The sequence below is a fragment of the Paramisgurnus dabryanus genome, chromosome 14 (genome assembly GCF_030506205.2).
Source record: "Paramisgurnus dabryanus chromosome 14, PD_genome_1.1, whole genome shotgun sequence".
In the NCBI taxonomy this organism is placed as follows: Eukaryota; Metazoa; Chordata; class Actinopteri; order Cypriniformes; family Cobitidae; genus Paramisgurnus; species Paramisgurnus dabryanus.
This window is the reverse complement of record NC_133350.1, coordinates 27,857,108-27,882,190: the sequence shown is the minus strand read 5'-3', so window position 1 is coordinate 27,882,190 and position 25,083 is coordinate 27,857,108. Positions and strand designations below refer to the sequence as shown.

General features: G+C 38.2%; 1 protein-coding gene across 1 annotated transcript in view; it reads right to left on the bottom strand.

The window, feature by feature from the left end:
• apc2 (APC regulator of WNT signaling pathway 2) overlaps positions 1–23,778 on the bottom strand; it is a 56,348-nt gene extending 32,570 nt beyond the window's left edge. The window contains exon 1 of the mRNA XM_065241837.1: positions 23,710–23,778. The gene's annotated coding sequence lies outside the window, so the exon portion shown is untranslated. The remainder of the gene's footprint in view (positions 1–23,709) is intronic.
• Between the last annotated feature and the right edge of the window lie 1,305 nt (positions 23,779–25,083).

Here is a 25,083-nt window from a genome sequence, read left to right as displayed (position 1 = left end):
CCATATGTGATATGCACAAACTGAAAACCATGTAAACCTGCTATACTAAATAAACCTGGATGTAGCTGGATCTTTCAGAATATTTTGCCCTTCATACATATTTTTTTGTAAAAATAGACAATAAAAATGAATTCAGCTCTTTTTACCCTGCAGTTTTATTTCCCTCCCCCCAAATACTGCAGGTTTACAATATGAATACATCAAACCCACCAGACAAACCGCTAGCTGGTGTAAGTTTTCACTGGAAAGATCTCAGTAACATTTCATATTGCTGGCAGTAAAAAAACCAAAAATGAATAAATCATCTGTCAAATTCAGTTAAAAATTTTTTTTATCACCGTTCACACTTGGCCAAACCTGAATGCATTTCCTGTGTAGCTATTCAGATTAACTGCCATACAAGAGAAACTTCAGTCGATGCCTGACAGGCAAGTGAGCATTTATAACAATGGATGAAGAGATATTCGTGTTTAAATGTTACTCATTACTCATGTATACTACAGTACAGTTTATACATCATTCAGAGTAACAATTTTTGACTTAATAAATGCAAAGCCATGTCTGGAAGACAGAAGCAAATAAAAGTCTGTCTTTAAGCTTGTGAATGGCCATGTCCCAAAATATGAGGACCAAGCCATCTGTCTGTATGGCCAGAGATATGACAGGTTTGCATTATTCACGGCTGTTAATTCTCTCAGTGACTGCTGGTGCCAGCATTTTTCTCTAACCATCCCCCACATTACAATCCACACCAGCAACACATCAAACCTTTTATTTCCCCATCTCTCTTTCTCACAGACTCAATCATCATCATACTACTCTCTCTCTTACTTTCCAATAATAAAACCCATGCACATATCCCTCATGACAGCAGATGGGATCTGATCTACAGCATGAATAAGATGCATGTCTGTGTTGGTCTTTGTGAACTGCTGTGCTCCACAAAGCTGATGGATTTTAAGGCTTAAGCCTCAAATATTTAAACTGTTCTTTTAAATCCGTCAAAACCAACAGGATTTTGACACCTGTACTGGAATATAAACCTCAATGTCTTTCTTATCAGTCAGTTAAGATAAGATTCTACAGAGTCAACAGTTTTATACCCTCTATGCACAGCACAACACATTTGCACCAAATGGTCAACACAGTTTAATTCCACCCAAAATGTATTAACAGCTCCGAGCACAGTTTGTACATTGTAACACACCCTAACGCTTCTTAACACATCTCACATGGGCCAGCAGAGTTTATACAGTGTAACACACCCTAATGCATCTTAACACATCTCATGGGCCAGCACAGTTTATACAGTGTTACACACCCAAACGCTTCTTAACACATCTCACATGGGCCAGCACAGTTTATACAGTGTAACACACCCTAACGCATCTTAACACATCTCACATGGGCCAGCACAGTTTATACAGTGTAACACACCCTAACACATCTTAACACATATCACATGGGCCAGAACAGTTTACACAGTGTAACACACCCTAATGAATCTTAACACATCTCATGGTCCAGCACAGTTTACACAGTGTAACACACCCTAACGCTTCTTAACACATCTCACATGGGCCAGCACAGTTTATACAGTGTTACACACCCTAACGCATCTTAACACATCTCACATGGGCCAGCACAGTTTACACAGTGTAACACACCCTAACGCATCTTAACACATCTCACATGGGCCAGCAGAGTTTATACATTGTAACACACCCTAACGCATCTTAACACATCTCACATGGGCCAGCACAGTTTACACAGTGTAACACACCCTAACGCATCTTAACACATCTCACATGGGCCAGCAGAGTTTATACATTGTAACACACCCTAACGCATCTTAACACATCTCACATGGGCCAGCACAGTTTATACAGTGTAACACACCCTAACGCATCTTAACACATCTCACATGGGCCAGCACAGTTTATACAGTGTAACACACCCTAACGCATCTTAACACATCTCACATGGGCCAGCACAGTTTATACAGTGTAACACACCCTAACGCATCTTAACACATCTCACATGGGCCAGAACAGTTTACACAGTGTAACACACCCTAATGAATCTTAACACATCTCATGGTCCAGCACAGTTTATACAGTGTAACACACCCTAACGCATCTTAACACATCTCACATGGGCCAGCAGAGTTTATACATTGTAACACACCCTAACGCATCTTAACACATCTCACATGGGCCAGCACAGTTTATACAGTGTAACACACCCTAACGCATCTTAACACATCTCACATGGGCCAGCACACTTTATACAGTGTAACACACCCTAACGCATCTTAACACATCTCACATGGGCCAGAACAGTTTACACAGTGTAACACACTCTAATGAATCTTAACACATCTCATTGTCCAGCACAGTTTACACAGTGTAACACACCCTAACGCATCTTAACACATCTCACATGGGCCAGCACAGTTTACACAGTGTAACACACCCTAACGCATCTTAACACATCTCACATGGGCCAGCACAGTTTACACAGTGTAACACACCCTAACGCATCTTAACACATCTCACATGGGCCAGCACAGTTTATACAGTGTAACACACCCTAACGCATCTTAACACATCTCACATGGGCCAGCACAGTTTATACAGTGTAACACACCCTAACGCATCTTAACACATCTCACATGGGCCAGCACAGTTTATACAGTGTAACACACCCTAACGCATCTTAACACATCTCACATGGGCCAGCACAGTTTATACAGTGTAACACACCCTAACGCATCTTAACACATCTCACATGGGCCAGCACAGTTTACACAGTGTAACACACCCTAACGCATCTTAAAACATCTCACATGGGCCAGCACAGTTTACACAGTGTAACACACCCTAACGCATCTTATCACATCTCACATGGGCCAGCACAGTTTATACAGTGTAACACACCCTAACGCATCTTAACACATCTCACATGGGCCAGCACAGTTTACACAGTGTAACACACCCTAACGCATCTTAAAACATCTCACATGGGCCAGCACAGTTTACACAGTGTAACACACCCTAACGCATCTTATCACATCTCACATGGGCCAGCACAGTTTATACAGTGTAACACACCCTAACGCATCTTTACACATCTCACATGGGCCAGCACAGTTTACACAGTGTAACACACCCTAAAGCATCTTAACACATCTCACATGGGCCAGCACAGTTTATACAGTGTAACACACCCTAAGGCATCTTAACACATCTCACATGGGCCTGAACATTTTACACAGTGTAACACACCCTAACGCATCTTTACACATCTCACATGGGCCAGCACAGTTTATACAGTGTAACACACCCTAAAGCATCTTAACACATCTCACATGGGCCAGCACAGTTTACACAGTGTAACACCCTAACGCATCTTAACACATCTCACATGGGCCAGCACAGTTTACACAGTGTAACACACCCTAACACATCTTAACACATCTCACATGGGCCAGCACAGTTTATACAGTGTAACACACCCTAACGCATCTTAACACATCTCACATGGGCCAGCACAGTTTATACAGTGTAACACACCCTAACGCATCTTAACACATCTCACATGGGCCAGCACAGTTTATATAGTGTAACACACCCTAACGCATATTAACACATCTCACATGCGCCAGCACAGTTTACACAGTGTAACACACCCAAATGCTTCTTAACACATCTCATGGGCCAGCACAGTTTACACAGTGTAACACCCTAATGCTTCTTAACACATCTCACATGGGCCAGCACAGTTTACACAGTGTAACACACCCTAAAGCAGCTTAACACATCTCACATGGGCCAGCACAGTTTACACAGTGTAACACCCTAACGCATCTTAACACATCTCACATGGGCCAGCACAGTTTACACAGTGTAACACACCCTAACACATCTTAACACATCTCACATGGGCCAGCACAGTTTATACAGTGTAACACACCCTAACGCATCTTAACACATCTCACATGGGCCAGCACAGTTTATATAGTGTAACACACCCTAACGCATATTAACACATCTCACATGCGCCAGCACAGTTTACACAGTGTAACACACCCAAATGCTTCTTAACACATTTCATGGGCCAGCACAGTTTACACAGTGTAACACCCAAATGCTTCTTAACACATCTCACATGGGCCAACACAGTTTACACAGTGTAACACACCCAAATGCTTCTTAACACATCTCATGGGCCAGCACAGTTTACACAGTGTACACCCAAATGCTTCTTAACACATCTCACATGGGCCAGCACAGTTTACACAGTGTAACACACCCAAATGCTTCTTAACACATCTCATGGGCCAGCACAGTTTATACAGTGTAACAAACCCTAAGGCATCTTAACACATCTCACATGGGCCAGCACAGTTTATACTGTGTAACACACCCTAACGCATCTTAACATCTCATGGGCCAGCACAGTTTATACAGTGTAACACCCTAATGCTTCTTAACACATCTCACATGGGCCAACACAGTTTACACAGTGTAACACACCCAAATGCTTCTTAACACATCTCATGGGCCAGCACAGTTTACACAGTGTAACACCCTAATGCATCTTAACACATCTCACATGGGCCAGCACAGTTTACACAGTGTAACACACCCTAACGCATCTTAACACATCTCACATGGGCCAGCACAGTTTACACAGTGTAACACACCCTAACGCATCTTAACACATCTCACATGGGCCAGCACAGTTTATACAGTGTAACACACCCTAAAGCATCTTAACATATCTCACATGGGCCAGCACAGTTTACACAGTGTAACACACCCTAAAGCAGCTTAACACATCTCACATGGGCCAGCACAGTTTACACAGTGTAACACCCTAACGCATCTTAACACATCTCACATGGGCCAGCACAGTTTACACAGTGTAACACACCCTAACGCATCTTAACACATCTCACATGGGCCAGCACAGTTTATACAGTGTAACACACCCTAACGCATCTTAACACATCTCACATGGGCCAGCACAGTTTATATAGTGTAACACACCCTAACGCATATTAACACATCTCACATGCGCCAGCACAGTTTACACAGTGTAACACACCCAAATGCTTCTTAACACATCTCATGGGCCAGCACAGTTTACACAGTGTAACACCCAAATGCTTCTTAACACATCTCACATGGGCCAGCACAGTTTACACAGTGTAACACACCCTAAAGCAGCTTAACACATCTCACATGGGCCAGCACAGTTTACACAGTGTAACACCCTAACGCATCTTAACACATCTCACATGGGCCAGCACAGTTTACACAGTGTAACACACCCTAACACATCTTAACACATCTCACATGGGCCAGCACAGTTTATACAGTGTAACACACCCTAACGCATCTTAACACATCTCACATGGGCCAGCACAGTTTATATAGTGTAACACAGCCTAACGCATATTAACACATCTCACATGCGCCAGCACAGTTTACACAGTGTAACACACCCAAATGCTTCTTAACACATTTCATGGGCCAGCACAGTTTACACAGTGTAACACCCAAATGCTTCTTAACACATCTCACATGGGCCAACACAGTTTACACAGTGTAACACACCCAAATGCTTCTTAACACATCTCATGGGCCAGCACAGTTTACACAGTGTACACCCAAATGCTTCTTAACACATCTCACATGGGCCAGCACAGTTTACACAGTGTAACACACCCAAATGCTTCTTAACACATCTCATGGGCCAGCACAGTTTATACAGTGTAACAAACCCTAAGGCATCTTAACACATCTCACATGGGCCAGCACAGTTTATACAGTGTAACACCCTAAAGCAGGGGTTTTCAAACGTTTTGTGTGTGTGGACCACTATTTGTAATCAAGAGTTTTCGCGGACCACCTCATAATACTCATAATAAAATGTCCACACAAAGTCCTGAATTCATCTGCACCTCTAAATAGGCTTACAAGCACTAAAACTATAACTGGTCATCACATCATAACAACAGGTTTGTTAAAAGAAAGTTTTCTGCACAAAACGGCTGCCACATATTTTATTTATTTATTTACTCAAGCGCCCCAGGGCTTGGTTCATTTGAACAACGGGCTTATTTCCATAGCAATGGAGTAGTATGAAATCCATACAGTAACAAGAACACTTGGATATAGTCAACATATCAAAACTTTTGTTGATTTTAGGGGATTATTAATCTTCAGAGTTTTACAAGTCCACTTAACAGCACATCTGCAAAACATTTCAGAAACGTGAGATCAAGAAACTGGAAATTAAAATAATAACAGGCCTTATTTATTCCATTTATAAACATTTTGTTTCATATAAATAAGGCAAACCTCTGCCTCTTTTCTTTTCAGAGAACCTGTTGCTATCCACCGATCCATTTTGTACGGCACTGAACTTGAATGTCACAGCCGAGCGCCACTGGCCTATTTTAGTAATCACACAATAACTTGACAATTTAATTTAAAATTGATATCAATATTCTTAATATACATATTCTTAAAAAAATATATTATTTTATATTTTATTTTGCTTTTACATGGACCACCTGCAGTACCCTCACGGACCACTAGTGGTCTGCGGACCACAGTTTGGGAATGGCCGCCCTAAAGCATCTTAACATATCTCACATGGGCCAGCACAGTTTATACAGTTTAACATCCTAAAGCATCTTAACACATCTCACATGGGCCAGCACAGTTTATAAAGTTTAACACCTTGACACATCTAAACACATCTTACATGGGCCAGCACAGTTTACACAGTGTAACACTCTAACGCATATTAACATATCTCACATGGGCCAGCACAGTTTATATAGTGTAACACCCTAAAGCATCTTAACACATCTCACATGCGCAAGCACAGTTTACACAGTGTAACACACCCAAATGCTGCTTAACACATCTCATGGGCCAGCACAGTTTATACAGTGTAACACACCCTAATGCATCTTAACACATATCACATGGGCTAGCACAGTTTATAGAGTGTAACACCCTAAAGCATCTTAACATATCTCACGTGGGCCAGCACAGTTTATACAGTTTAACACCCTGACGCATCGAAACACATCTCACATGGGCCAGCACACTTTGTACAGTTTAACACCCTAATGCATCTTAACACATCTCACATGGGCCAAAACAGTTTCCACAGTTTAACAAACCCTAACGCATCTTAACACATCTCACATGGGCCAGCACAGTTTACACAGTGTAACACCCTAACCAGTGTTGGGCAAGTTACTTCCAAAGCGTAATACATTATATATTACAAATTACTGTCATTTGAAAGTAATTAGTTACATTACAATATTACTGTCTCTGAACTGTAATGAGTTACACTACTTTTGCGTTACTTTTGAGTTACTTTCATCAAAATAACAGAAGTATGACGTGGCATATAAAATATTAAAATGTAGTTTATCGATGCTTATAAATCTAGAAGTTATGTGTTGGCCCTCAAGCTTTGAATAGGCACTGTGAAGACTTATGGCAAAATACAGTAACAATCACTGTCAGAATCATAAACATGGACAAATGATCTGGTAAAAGTCTGGTAAATGATGGTAGACATACCAAACACAATAGAGCTAGAGCCCACTATAATGCAACCTATAGACTAATAACATGGCAAGACACGCAACCTCTTTTCATTTCTATTCTTCACTTTTGATTCAGATTCACAGCACAAACCTGGCATGCACTGGGTTGACACAACTTATCAAAAAGTGCTATTGGAGGATCAGGCCTCAAGGAAAACAGCTCATTTCAGTACAATATAAGGATTACATGTAGACTAACATATAAAACATAGACAAACAGAGGAACACTGCTTTTTGCCAAACAATGAATATAGGTTCCCATACAAAGGCTGGTAAAAACTTTAACCAGTGATGTTTAAATGTACTATTTAAATAACCATGTTTAAGTCTACATTAATGTTATGTTGTAGTTTAGGTTGCTGTTTGTAATAAAACTGTAGATAGCATAGGAATAGCCTAGCAATCTATTATGCATATGGACTGTAACCATAGCAACGTTAGCTTACCTTGTCATTGCTGGTGTGGTGAAATGGATTTTACTGGCAAGATTTCTAAAAGTCTCTTTACTTCTGAGGTTCAAGCAGCATGGGAGACCGATAGAAACTTTCTGTTGCTTTTACTTAGTGCTCTCATTCGCAGTATTATGCGTGTGCGACGCTACCGGACCTGATTGCGACCACTTTAGTCAATGCTTATACGGCCGCGGACTTCCCAGATTCGGCTCTTTAAGAAACGCGTCTATATTTAACACGCACCGCGTCCAAATCGCATTTTAAATACAAAATTAAAGTAAAAATGAACATGCTGCATACAGCACCTGGAAACGGCCATACGCTGCGTCCCAAACCGCCTACTTCCATTCTATATAGTAGGCAAAGAGTACGAGAAGTAGTGCTTTTCGCCTACTATATAGGATGGAAGTATGCGGTTTGGGACGCAGCCTATTTTACCCGCAGATTTTTCCTGTGTGGATGCTGGTCGCGCGCATTGGTCAAAAATAAAAAAATAAAAATAACACGGTCTATTTTTGAAATGCATTGTTGTAACGTGCGCGTTACTAAGACTGTAACGAGTAAAATATTACCAAAATTTTATTAGTAATATGCGTTATATTACTGCGTTACTGCAAAAACTAATATATTACTGTAATATATTATATTTTGTAATGCGTTACTCCCAACACTGACCCTAACACATCTCAACATATCTCACATGGCCAGCACAGTTTATACAGTTTAACACCCTAAAGCATCTTAACACATCTCACATGGGCCAGCACAGTTTCCACAGTTTAACACACCCTAACACATCTCAACATATCTCACATGGCCAGCACAGTTTATACAGTTTAACACCCTCACACATCTTAAAATATCTCACATGGACCAGCACAGTTTACAAAGTTTAGCACACCCTAACACATCTCAACATATCTCACATGGCCAGCACAGTTTATATAGTGTAACATCTTAACACATCTCACATGGACCAGCACAGTTTGTACAGTGTAACACACCCAAACACATCTCAACATATCTCACATGGCCAGCACAGTTTATACAGTTTAACACCCTAACGAATCTTAACACATCTCACATGGGCCAGCACAGTTAATACAGTGTAACACCCTAATGCATCTTAATACATCTCATATGGGCCAGCACAGTTTATACAGTGTAGCACCCTAACGCATCCCAACATATCTCACATGGGCCAGCACAGTTTAACAACCTAACGCATCTTAACACATCTCACATGGACCAGTACAGTTTCCACAGTGTAACACACAGTTTTCACGGTTTAACACACCCTAACGCATCTCAACTTATCTCACATGGGCCAGCACAGTTTACACAGTTTAACACCCTTATGCAGTGGTTCTCAACTCCAGTCCTCGGGACCCACTGCTCTGCATATTGTGCATGTCTCCCTTATTTAACACACCTGATTCAGATCATCAGCTCGTTAGGATAGATTCCATGAACTGAACTGAGTATGTCAGATATGAGAGACGTCCAAAATGTGCAGAGCAGTGGGTCCCGAGGACTGGAGTTGAGAACCACTGCCCTAATGCATCTTAACATATCTCACATGGACCAGCACAGATAATACAGTTTAACACCCTAATGCATCTTACAGCACATCTCACATGGGCCAGCGCAGTTTATACATTGTAACACACCCTAATGCATCTCAACATATCTAACATGGGCCAGCACAGTTTATACAGTGTAACACACCCTAACGCATCTTAACACATCTCACATGGGCCAGCACAGTTTACACAGTTTAACACACCCTAACGCATCATAACATTTCATGGGCCAGCACAGTTTATACAGTGTAACACACCATAACGCATTTTAACATATCTCACATGGGCCAGCACAGTTTACACAGTGTAAGACCCTCAGTGTAACACCCTAACACATCTTAAAACATCTCAAATGGGCCAGCACAGTCTAAACAGTGTAACACCCTAACGCATCTTAACATCTCACATGGGCCAGCACAGTTTACACAGTGTAACACCCTAACGCATCTTAACACATCTCACATGGATCAAGCACAGTTTATACAGTGTAACACACCCTAACGCTTTTTAACACATCTCACATGGCCAGCACAGTTTACACAGTTTAACAACCCCAAATGCATCTTAACACATCTCACATGGGCCAGCACAGTTTACACAGTGTAACACCCTAACGCATCTTAACACATCTCACATGGATCAAGCACAGTTTATACAGTTTCACACCCTAAAGCATCTTAACACATCTTACATGAGCCAGCACAGTTTACACAGTGTAACACATCTTATCACATCTCACATGGGCCAGCACAGTTTGCACAGTGTAACACCCAAACGCATCTTAACACATCTCACATGGGCAGGCACAGTTTATACAGTGTAACACTCTAACGCATTTTAACATATCTCACATGGGCCAGCACAGTTTATACAGTGTAACACCCTAATGCATCTTACAACACATCTCACATGGGCCAGCGCAGTTTATACAGTGAAACACACCCTAATGCATCTCAACATATCTAACATGGGCCAGCACAGTTTATACAGTGTAACACACCCTAACGCATCTTAACACATCTCACATGGGCCAGCACAGTTTACACAGTTTAACACACCCTAACGCATCTTAACATCTCATGGGCCAGCACAGTTTATACAGTGTAACACACCATAACGCATTTTAACATATCTCACATGGGCCAGCACAGTTTACACAGTGTAAGACCCTCAGTGTAACACCCTAACACATCTTAAAACATCTCAAATGGGCCAGCACAGTCTAAACAGTGTAACACCCTAACGCATCTTAACATCTCACATGGGCCAGCACAGTTTACACAGTGTAACACCCTAACGCATCTTAACACATCTCACATGGATCAAGCACAGTTTATACAGTGTAACACACCCTAACGCTTTTTAACACATCTCACATGGCCAGCACAGTTTACACAGTTTAACAACCCCAAATGCATCTTAACACATCTCACATGGGCCAGCACAGTTTACACAGTGTAACACCCTAACGCATCTTAACACATCTCACATGGATCAAGCACAGTTTATACAGTTTCACACCCTAAAGCATCTTAACACATCTTACATGAGCCAGCACAGTTTACACAGTGTAACACATCTTATCACATCTCACATGGGCCAGCACAGTTTGCACAGTGTAACACCCAAACACATCTTAACACATCTCACATGGGCAGGCACAGTTTATACAGTGTAACACTCTAACGCATTTTAACATATCTCACATGGGCCAGCACAGTTTATACAGTGTAACACCCTAATGCATCTTACAACACATCTCACATGGGCCAGCGCAGTTTATACAGTGAAACACACCCTAATGCATCTCAACATATCTAACATGGGCCAGCACAGTTTATACAGTGTAACACACCCTAACGCATCTTAACACATCTCACATGGGCCAGCACAGTTTACACAGTTTAACACACCCTAACGCATCTTAACATCTCATGGGCCAGCACAGTTTATACAGTGTAACACACCATAACGCATTTTAACATATCTCACATGGGCCAGCACAGTTTACACAGTGTAAGACCCTCAGTGTAACACCCTAACACATCTTAAAACATCTCAAATGGGCCAGCACAGTCTAAACAGTGTAACACCCTAACGCATCTTAACATCTCACATGGGCCAGCACAGTTTACACAGTGTAACACCCTAACGCATCTTAACACATCTCACATGGATCAAGCACAGTTTATACAGTGTAACACACCCTAACGCTTTTTAACACATCTCACATGGCCAGCACAGTTTACACAGTTTAACAACCCCAAATGCATCTTAACACATCTCACATGGGCCAGCACAGTTTACACAGTGTAACACCCTAACGCATCTTAACACATCTCACATGGATCAAGCACAGTTTATACAGTTTCACACCCTAAAGCATCTTAACACATCTTACATGAGCCAGCACAGTTTACACAGTGTAACACATCTTATCACATCTCACATGGGCCAGCACAGTTTGCACAGTGTAACACCCAAACGCATCTTAACACATCTCACATGGGCAGGCACAGTTTATACAGTGTAACACCCTAAAGCATCTTAATACATCTCATATGGGCCAGCACAGTTTACACAGTTTAACACCCTAAAGCATCTTATCACATCTCACATGGGCCAGCACAGTTTACACAGTGTAACACACCTTAACACATCTCAAATGGGCCAGCACAGTTTATACAGTGTAACACCCTAAAGCATCTTAACACATCTTACATGGGCCAGCTCAGTTTACACAGTTTAACACCCTAAAGCATCTTAACACATCTCACATGGGCCAGCACAGTTTACACAGTTTTACACCCTAACACATCTTAACACATCTTACATGGGCCAGCACAGTTTACACAGTGTAACACATCTTATCACATCTCACATGGGCCAGCATAGTTTACACAGTGTAACACCCTAACGCATCTTAACACATCTCACATGGGCCAGCACAGTTTACACAGTTTAACACCCTAAAGCATCTTAACACATCTCACATGGGCCAGCACAGTTTACACAGTTTTACACCCTAACACATCTTAACACATCTTACATGGGCCAGCACAGTTTACACAGTGTAACACATCTTATCACATCTCACATGGGCCAGCATAGTTTACACAGTGTAACACCCTAACGCATCTTAACACATCTCACATGGGCCAGCACAGTTTACACAGTTTAACACCCTAAAGCATCTTAACACATCTCACATGGGCCAGCACAGTTTACACAGTGTAACATCTTAACACATCTCAAATGGGCCAGCACAGTTTATACAGTGTAACACACCCTAATGCATCTGAACACATCTCACATGGGCCAGCACAGTTTATACACTGTAACACACCCTAATGCATCTTAACACATCTCACATGGGCCAGCACAGTTTACTACACTCTATTGCAGCCCAACACAGGTTAACACAAGCTAACGCTACATTTACATTAGCGAGTTTTTGTTTTAAAACGCATTGCTTTTCCCATACAGCATAAAATAAATTTCTCTGGCCAAAATTTTTTTATAAATATATACTAAATACATTTTGTAGTAAGTTAAGCTTAAATAAATATATTTTTGAATTTGAAAACCTTCATATAGGAGAATATATTTCAAAATGTATTTCAGGGGCAACAATTACATTTCTAATTTTACAACCCATACGGCAAAATATATATTTTTCCTGGCCAAAATATATAAGTTTGTATAAAATGTATAAAGTATAAGTATAAAATGTATACGTATATATAAAATATCAAATTATTATATATTAATATTGTCATGTGAATGTAAATGCTTTTAAACATATTCCAGCATATATATTTTTTGCCATTTTTTTGCATATTTTGAAAAATATTTAAATTTGAATATATATATTTTTTCCATATGGGTTGTTACGGTTATGTCTGGCATCCACACTACTCCCGAGTTTTTCAACCCTTGAAACTAAAGACCCTGACCCTGTTGTAGTCTGAAAACCAAGGGGAAACACAGCATTGCAGATTAAATAAAGGTGTGCGTGCTTAAATTGGCTCCCTGATATAACATAACATGACTATTTACTCAATTAAAATAAACATATTGGTTTGATCATTTTCTTAATGGAGATGCCAGCACAGATCCAAAATACCAAGACATTCACAACAATCAGGACTATCCTCTAATTTCCTAAATGAAGTCTCTGTAATTCTCTTCTAATAGCCCTCTATTAGTCAAATAAAGATTTACTCACAAACAGGCTGCTGTGTTTTCCAGACCCAACCAATCTCAGTGTTAAACTACATTAACACGTTCAGCCAGATCTCTCTAGAACACTTTTATGCTCAACCGAGATCCATCTGAGGACAGACTGGATTATGTAAAGATCGTGCATGACCCTAAAATCAATCCATTCAAATTCAGACTTGCAGATCAATGTAGAAAACCAATCAGATGGCAACAGAGGGACAGAGCAGTGGACTGTGGAGTCAGATACGTAGTTTACGAGGACACATCAGTTCATAAATTAGCCAAAAAAAAAAAACCCATTTTGTAGAACATAAATTATTTCGCAACACTTATAATAAGTTTTTATTTGGTTTAATTATATAATAAATGCTGAAAAACTATAGTGTTTAGTAGCTTATTTATTTACTACTGTTAGCAAATACAGTGTTATTGTAGAGTGTTAACAGCTATTAACTACAGTATCTACTAATTAATCAAGAAAAATGTCTCAAAAACATACTAAATAATGTCTTTATATAAATCAAAAAAATATGTTAATGATAGGAGGAAGGGGAGAAGTCCAAAATATCATTAGCTCTGTATAAAAAAATCAAAAGTCAATGGTAAGTCACCATGAAAGAAAAATAGGGGGTGGAGAGCTTAAGGATAGAGAAATGTTTGATGATAAAGCATGTGTGCCCGTCCACAGGGATTCAAGCTCAGCTGGTTCATCTTTTCATCTGGCTAGTTTTGTTCCCCATCTAATAGGCTCAATACATGACCAGTTGGGCACCACGCAGGGACTTTAGATGATGCTGAATTCTAATTGGCTGCTGGAGGTGTCTTATATTAAAGGAAAACTGCTTTGTGAGTTTTCCACGTTGCTGCGTTTTATGCGTCGCAGTGAATGCTGGGTAATCTGTTCAAAGATCAGTCCCTCGAGGACAATAACCGAGAGAGGGTTAGTGAGCTGCCAATGCGCTGCAGCGGTTCTAGACGGTTGCCATGGAAACTCCCTATATCCCTGTTCTGCTTCAGGAGGGAGAGAGCTAAAAATCACAGCATCTGACTTTACACTGACGGACGGGAAAAGAAGTGATGTCTGATGTACGTTATGTGTCACTGTACGATCTGACGTTCAGGTTTCTGGCTGTACGGCACATCTCCCCCGGGCTACGTAGGAAACTGAGCTTTCCAGCGTCACCCCATGTCGTCAATATTTGACGACACTTGACCATTCGTCATATGTTGACGCGAAGGGTATACCTTTCGCGTCATTTTTTGACGAACTGGGGACTTCAATACTATTACGTCCGTTGCATTCTCTTTCCTATTTTCTTACCATTTTCGCGTCGGTTTAGGGTTAGATTACGCAAAATTAAACAGTCTACGCGAAATTAAACAGTTGTCACCTGGCGTTGGGGTTAGAGTTAGGTACGCGAAATGAAACAGTTGTCACCTGGCGTTGGGGTTAGAGTTAGGTTTGGGTAGGGATGTCATTATGTAAATCTAACCCTAAACCGACGCGGAAATGGTAAGAAAATAGGAAAGAGAATGCAACGGACGTAATAGTATTGAAGTCCCCAGTTCGTCAAAAAATGACGCGAAAGGTATACCCTCCGCGTCAACATATGACGAATGGTCAAGTGTCGTCAAATATTGATGACATGGGGTGAGACTGTGTTACTGACAGAGGACAGATACACACAGAGGACTAATGACTCACAATGAATAGCACCCATTGATTGTGTTGTTTATTTACGTACATTGGTTGCCTGCATAGTTTAGCACCCAATTCACTGAGGGAGTTTTGCAAATTAGGGAACAGCAGAAACATTGCAAATGCTGTTAGTCTGTAAGTTACTCCAGTGACTCATACAGCACAAAAATCTACATAGCCGCACACGCATGCACACACAAAAATTAGATCATCTATAACCCCACAGTATGCTCTGACTCATAATGCACAATCTTTAAATATAGTAAAGATGTCAGGAAACATCAAAAAACAACTGGAACAAACTGGCAGACATTATTCAAGAGGGATAGAGTTTTGTTTTCATTTTAGACTGTGTACGAGGACAATTTTGGGAATTTAATAATGAACGTGTCAATAAATTTTCAGTGGAATAAACTGAGAACACTGACTAACATTACACACCGCCCAACACTACACATCTAACAAAGCTTAAAAGGATAGTTCACCCAAAATGAAAATTTTGTTATCATTTACCCGCTCTCCATACCGGTCAACATTGGGATTTGAAAATAAGGGAAAATTCCCGAACCCTAACAGCTCCTCTCGATGCAAAAATGACTTTCTTAGTATTTTTGTCTTGTTTTCAGTACAAATATCTAAAAAGTCTTAAATTAAGACACTTTCTTGATGTGCACAATGATGTGCAAGAAAATAAGTCTAGTTTTTAGATAAAAATATCAAATTTAAGTAAATTTGTGCTTTAAAAGATTTTTTTTTAAATAAGTTCCCTTTTATTAAACAATTCAAGAAATATTTTCTTATTACATTGCTTTATTTAATAGCTTTTTGCTTGTTTTAATCACAAATCCACTTAACTTTGATATTTTAGTCTAAAAACTAAACATATTTTCTTAGGTCACTTTGCACATGACAATACATCTTGATTTAAAATATTTTTAGATGTTTGTATGGAAAACAAGACAAAAAAAAAACAAATTAAGAAAGTCATTTTTTGCCGTATATACCTTGTATAATTGTTTGTATGTCTCTCTTTTGCATCTTCCTTATACAGTACACATAGGTCGCAGACACTGCATTCCTTAACACCTTCCCTAATACAAACATCAGTGTTCCATACACGCAAAGTTATAAAAATAAAATGCACACCCCTAGCAACCACACGCATCAGTCTGCACTGCGCAATGTGATGTCGGAGTGACGTCTTTTTTATTTCATTTTTGGATGTCCAAATTTGCTCCATCAAAGGGGTTGTTTTGTAACGCCAGGTGACGTCTTTTTTATGTCTTCTGCCCGTCTAATTTTCACGTCTGTGGGACATCTGTGTAAAAGCGTATAAAGTGAAAGAAACATGACATGTATTTTTACCCATCCACTGCAAGTCACGAACACGTTATGTAATATATACATATAGGCCAGTCATAGACGTCCAATTGACGTCCAAAAAATTTACCCAGTTCAAAAGTCAAACGTTGACCCGTAATATGTGGACCTAGTTTGGACGTCGAATAGATGTCCAGAATTGGTCATGGACTGACAGACTCAATATAGACATGATCTGCATGTCTATCCTCCGTCCAGTGTTTAGTGGGATCTAAACGTGCAAGGTTTTGTATGTGGGCATAGGTGTGCGCTTTAATGTGTGCGGCTCGTCATCCTCCGGCAAAACATCAAAAAACGGATGATGGTGGGATAGAATGGTAAAATTCGGGAGAATCCCGGGAAAAAGGGAGGGTTGATAGCCAGGTATGCGCTCTCATGTGAAGGTTGTCATAACCTCAGGTGGTGTAGTGTGACCCGCAATAGGGGTGTCAACAATAATCGATTCGGCAATGCATCGCAATGCGCACATGCACGATTCAGCATCGAAGCAGCAAATGCCATAATCGATTATGTCACTGTTTATTTTCTGGAGATGACAGTGATAGACGGGTAAATAAAAACGCACCCTTTTCCATGGAAAGTGGACATATGGGCACATTTCGGATTCTATGAAGTTAATGGGAAACAAGACTTTAGTTAGGTAATTATAGTGTATGTATTTCGATGTCCTTTTGTCAGTCATTATCCTCACGTACCAAGTGAAACTGTCAGGAAATGAAGTGAAAGCATAAATAAACTCATCCTCTAATGTGCACGTCTGATATATGCGTGCGACCCTCTGCACGCGCTTCTACCGGCTAGGTTCTTCACGAGCACCTTACGCAAACTCAAGTCATTTAATAAAATAACGTCATTTCATTTTTACCTCATAGACTAACATTGTTTTATCGTATTTTTTTTCTTTCTTCAGTTAGTAACTTAAATATGTGAGAAGGAAAATATGTTTGAGTGATTTACATCTAGGCTATTGAGAGTATGATGTTACAAGCTGATAGGTGACTAAACAGCAGTGGTAAGATATGTTTACCTAAAGCGAATAGAATGTGTGTTTGTCATTTCGTTTTACCTCAGAGTCTAACATTAGGGGAACATAAAGGGAATTATGTTTATTCCTTTTTAATAAATATCTGCTTTAAGTCTTTTATATTGTGTTAAAGTCACTGGTTGTTTATATATTTGATAAAAAACCATGTTATCTAAATACAATGTGTGATGTGTTGAGGTATTTTTTATAAAAAATAACCTGTGTTATAATACATTCATATAATATTTCAGTAATATAACAATTTAATTAGGGGAATGTTTATTTTCTTAAAGAAAACATTCCTGGCTCACCAAAAACCTTGGAAAATAGGGGAACGTCTTGGGAACCAAATTGTTAGCTGGGATGGGCAGGAATATTTGGCTTACATGGAAATCCATGATTTATCAATATTCTACATTAAACAGTGTATTTTTTTATTCTGGCTACTTATATTCATTTCGGGCTACCAAAAGAGTGTCTGCCCGAAGGGCTACCAGGGATTTTAAAATTTTGCGAGCCCTGGTCAGCTTTCGTTTTTGTTGAGAATAGTTGCACTTGAGTTTACTACTTGACTTATTAAAAATTTGCCTTGTTGTGTACAGTAGAATTCTGATGCATCGCAATGCATCGTAGAATCGAATTGAATTGAATCGTTACCTGGTGAATCGTAATTGAATTGAATTGTGAGGGCAGTGCCAATGCACACCTCTAACCCGCAATGGGGTGCACATCACAAACTATGAAAGTCTTGATCAGCGAGATATCTTCAAGTTCGTGTGAACGCAAATGGCCAGCAAATGACTCAAGAGTTAGTGCGCTATTTACAAGGGGAGGCCAGTGATATCAGTGATGATATTTTATTTGTTTTTTTATTGTTTACTTTATTGTTTCATTTTATTTTTTCCTAATCTTTTAAGTCGCTTTGGATAACCGCTTGATGTGTGGTTTTCTAAGAGCAATAAGGTATTCGAGGCTAGTGCTGTATCATGAATAAGTCAAGACTGAAGGGATTGGCTCTCTGCTTCGCATATTACATGATTCGGCATACCATCCTGTATCTCATTGCTTACTAGGGGTGTGACGAGACACTTAATCCACGAGACGAGACGAAACACGAGATTGGGTTCACAAGAACGAGACGAGACGATATTTTTACACTTTTTTAGAAACCCTCAATGATAAAATAAAAGAATGAGAAACTGAAATCACATTATTTTAAAATGTTTTAACCAATCAAGGACTGGCCCTAACAATTATTTTGCTAACTGATAATGAAGTAATTTGTTATTTTGGGGTAATAAAATAGACCCAAGTGAGCAGTAGCATTTAAAATTACATAATAACGAAGATGCAATAATAATTGGTTCAAATAAAGTATTAAAACCAAGTTACATTAAACAACATTAACAAACACATTACATTTGTGCCCTATAAATAAAAAGCATTATGTATGTATTATAGTAAATGCCTGAAGGGGGCGATTGTGGACTCGTCTCGCGGACGCTATCTTCACTTTCACTTTCACTTTAGACAGAGAGAAACGCTTATTTTTAGCCAAACAATGTTTAAACCCATATTATTATTTAATATATGTCCATTTCTTTACACTAGAAATAATACAGACACTGGCCTTTTTTTGAGCAAGAACATGCAGACATTAAATCATGTAAACTCTGTGTGAAGGTTTAATCTGCTGAGACTTCACATCTGACACTGATCAACAGACAAACACAACGTGTCTCAGACTTCACACGAGTTCCCAAATGAACATTATTGAAAGCCCAAACAAAAAAGCAAATGCAGTAAAAGACAAATATAATGCATGCACTGTAAAAGGGTCAAACAGAAAGCTGCATCCTCCGGAGGTCACATATGCAGGCTGCATACGTCATCAAGGTTTATTTCAGATCATTAACTGAGCATTACATTCGCAAGTCATGAGCATATTACAACAATTTGCGATTAACTAAATAATTACTAAACTTTATAATTGTTAATAGTCTCTAATAAGACAGTGATGAAGTAAATGCAGTTTAAAAATGCGACCTCCGAAGGAAGCAGTCTTTTATTTGAGAAACAGTCAGCACCTCCACAACAAATCTCGCGAGACACATTTAACTTTGCGAAACACATTTAATCTTGCGAGATCTCGTCGCACGAGATCTCGTCACACCCCTATTGCTTACATAAGATAAAATAATAACATTAAACTATTACAGATAGGACATGGTTCAGTCACATGATTGATTGTTTTGTTATAAACGTTTGTAAAAAAAATACAAATTTTAATAACAATTACATTGAGATCAATATGTGCTGCATCAGACACCAAACATCAGTGATGTTGTCAGAAATGTCTGCGACTCTTTGTGATATAAAGCCTGAGGCTATTTAGTCATGGACACACGACAGCAGACAAACCAGCCATCACCATAATCTAATTTAATTTAATCTAAAAAAATATTTTATATTATTTATTATATTTAACTATATATTTATATTAGACATTATTGTAAAGGGCACGAAGCCACTTTCAAGCTCTGTTCATTAAGACTATCTAAGAAAGAGAAACAATATATATCAACAAGATAGCAATCTAACGATTTATTTACTGAACCTTTACTGAGCTAAAAGCAATGATTTATTTAATTTTAGAAATCAATAGATACTTTATCTATTATTATACATGGGGCTAAAGTAGGCCACAAGCAGCAGGATTGAGAACAAAGAAGATGGAGGATGCTTACCCTGCCCCCCCCTCCCAGATCACATCTATCTCCCAACAACCATTCAATCCCAGACCGTCTGGTTACCAAGGAAACAGCACCTGCGAAAGGAAGGCAGGCCTGAGAATTCAGGATCGGAGCCAGCAGGTCATGTGTTTGGTTAAGAGATCGCATTAACAGATTTACAGTAGTACTGTACTCTGAACGGTTTGAATAAAATGGTGGCCACAAATTCAGAGAATTCAGACAAGCGGAGGATAAAGAAAGACACATTGTGCAGCTCACGTATGTGTGACTTAAAGGAGATATACACTCTTAGAACGGATGTGTTAAAAACAACACATTAGTGTTGATTCTGGGACAACACACTAAATGCATTGTGTTATTATTGAAAAAACACATTTTGTGTTACTTTTAACACAACATGTGTTTTATTTAACACAAAATCAACACAAAATGACACATAATGTGATAAAAGCTTAAAATGCGTAAATCCTTTCTAAGAGTGTAATGTACATTTAAATGGAGATATGTTAAAAAAAAAAATTCAATTAATAAATAAGGTTGTATTTGTTGTATTAAAGACATTAAGACAAAATGTATTGGGGAATTTAAAGTGATAATAATATATTTCAAATGTTTAGCTTAGGTGTAGAAATTCTGGTGTCACTGTTTGCACAAAATCAATGCTTTTCTCATACAGATGACCTTTCTGAGTATTGCAGTCTTCATGCAGATGCACCAAAACCAAACCAGCTGACAACGTATTTTTATCAAATAAGGGTCACTGAATTATTCAGATGACCAGGGGCATACTAATAAAACTGACTCATCTTTTATCAGACAACTGACTGCAGAAACCTTCATTAAGTTTGCCAATAACCTTTTTTTTGTTGTTGATATTATAGCACTTACAACATAAGACTGCTCACTGAAAATCTGCATGCACAGATCCATATACTGTATTATGATCTAATTCAACTCATACTATGAAGTACACATGACACAAGTTTTAGCTCAGAAGCTGAGTTCTCACATATCTTTAAACAGAAGGATATCTTCTCTCATGGGACATTTCAATCTACTCTGAGCACAACATGACTGCACCTTCTTTAAATGCAATTAGGACATCATACATATCACAATTCTGAGGACAAACAGGCTGATATTACACAGAACGGTACAGAAAAAAACCCAATAATAAATGGAAATGTGACCCAGTCTGTGAAAACCCAGTTAAAGTGGGTTTTCTACATGAAATCATTATGTGAAAATATAACTTTGATATCTTTATTTATGAGTTAGGTCATGTCAAAGATTGAATTCAATATGAAATCAAACTTTGATGCTCCAAATCTCAATCTGGATTTCACAGACAGGGTCACAAATAAGAAATAAAACAGGTTTTCTTTCAAACATCTGAACACAACAAACCCTATGAAACAAATGTATTAAACTGGCTTATTGTAATAATGAATGTAACATTTAGATTAGAAATATTTCTCATGAACTAAGCACCCTAAATTAAATCTTATATTTTGGGGGGGTCAGTAAAACACTTATTATAATATTTTACACAGACCTCAATAAGACAAGCTTTTAATACTGGTCCAAAAGTGCACCATCATATTGTGTCTGAATATGTAGTACTCACTTATACACACTCAAACGTAACAGCTTTCACTTTCTATAATGTTTCATACACAACATTATGTAAACTGTTTGTGGGACTTTAGTGTCCACGGGACTGTCTATTGGGATCTACCTACTCGGTCGTAGATGCGTATAAATAGCATGAAGTGTGAAAATCGTGCAATACATATGCCAAATTCCTATTTGGCGTATGTATTGCACGATTTTCACACTTCGTGCTATTTATACGCAACTCCGTGAAACTGGGTTCTGTTGTACAAACAGTGCATGAATTAACGCTGGTGGAAAGCTAAAGTAATTCATACAGTATCAGTATATTTCAAAGAAAAGCCTTTGTGATGGTGAACTAGTGGTCCAGGGCACAGTAAATGATATAAAATTTTGGACTCGTAGTGTTTTATGGCGTAGGTTTTAGTTATTTGGCTTAATAAACATTTATATGTACACTCTCAGAAAAATTTACTAAAGCTGCAGTTGGACGGTACGCTTAATAAACGACCAGCTACAGATATGAACCTGTGACGTGATGTACCAATACAGTATGTACCTTTAAGGTACTAACACATATTTTATAATTGTGTACTTTTTAAAGGGTATTGCCCCAGTTACAGCATTTGCACCTTTTTTTTCAAAAAGAAATATTCATTATTTACTCTTAGGTTTATTATAATTTCAAATTATGATGACTACACTATTATTAAAATATATCTAATTGAAAGCCAGTTTACGATGATGATTTCCTAAACAAAGTCTAAAAAAGTCACAAAAATGTATAGACTGTTATATCACCTGCAACTTTAATAATCACATTTTCTTTGTGCTACTGCAAGAACACCAACCCAGGCCGAAACACACACGCAGTTGAGCTTCTGTTCAAGATCCAAAGCTTTCTTCTCCATATCAAAGTCTTTAAATGCCTAAACGTTATTACTGCTGTATAAACTGAACCACGAAATGACCCCGACTATTGGATTTCTAATTATATTAAAACGCAGTACTGAAGTATGATGCTGATCAGTTTTAATGACCTTGGCCGTAATACTTTGAATACAGAATTGAGACCGATTTTTTTAATAAATAGTAATTAATTTGTCCCAGGCAGGGTTGATTAATCCTGTTTGTGCTCGTTATAGGTTAAAAAAGAAACGTGAAAGCGCGAGCAGCCATGATCTGCGTCGCGCTCATAAATATTCTCATCAGTACCAATATAGCGTAACCGTTGGATTTCTCCACATTACAATCAGTATACATGCATGCTATGTGATAATCGGTCGTGCATGATTTAAAATACAGGTTAATAGATTAAAGACGAAGGAATCTTACCTCATGTTCATGAGGGGTTGGTGGTATTTACTGGGCGTGGAGTCTGTGCTGTCTTTCTCTGCGAGGACGATGATGCCCTGCGTTCAGTGATGCTGCACGCGCGCTCTGATGTCACGCAACGCAACGTTTTCTCTCTCTCTCTCGCTCTCCCACACACATGCATAAATAGTGTTTCCAGTTGTTTTATAAAAATACGCAGGTTTATTGGGAATAATCTGTAATGCGCTTTTCAAAAGCTCTATTGCGTAATATGATGCCGCAATGGCATTAAATTAATGTATATCAGGGCAAGAATACTTTCTAAATATTCAGACCTGAGCAAGCTGACATATCCCAGATAGCCCAGATACGTGTGTATGATGTCTGCTAGGTTTGGGATCTGGAAAACATCTGCTGTGTAAAAATATCTGATAAAGGTAATCTTATAAGAGTTACATACATTTAGAGACATCTTGCCATTTGCAGATGTAAACGCGGATATCAAATTCAAATCATATCAAATATCAAATATTTATTGTGTGTGTGTGTAAATATTGTATATATATATACATTTATAGCTACATTTAAACAAAAGTTTTTTGTTTTGTTTTGTATTTCAATTTTATTTTAAATGTAGCTTAAATAAATTGATTGCTACCACTTACCTTAAAAATTTTGTAAATTAAATGAATTACTATAATATATAATATATAATATATATATATATATATATATATATATATATATATATATATATATATATATATATATATATATATATATATATATATATATATATATATATATATAAGGGCTGGGAAAAGATTAATCGCGATTAATCGCATACAAAATAAAAGTTATTTTTTTTGCATAATATAGCCTATGTGTTTGAACTGTGTGTAATTATTGTGTATATTTAACCACACACACATACATATATTCATGCCGGATTTTTTTATTTATATATCATTTTTTTAAATGTATATATAAAATATAAAAATATAAATAAATATATATACACCTGTAAATGTTTCTTAAATACATACATAAATGTGTGTGTATTTAATAATTACACACAGCACACACTCATATATTATGCCAAAAATCACTTTTATTTTGTATGCGATTAATCGCGATTAATCTTTTCCCAGCCCTAAATATATATATATATATATATATATATATATATATATATATATATATATATATATATATATATATATATATATATATATATATATATACACACAATAAATATTTGACATGATTTGAATTTGATATCTGCGTTTACATCTGTAAAACGTTGGTTTTTTTTTAAATGAATAATAACTTAGTAGTAATTTAATAAACTAGTTAAACCCACCATTGTTTCAATCCATGGTTTTAAGACAAGCC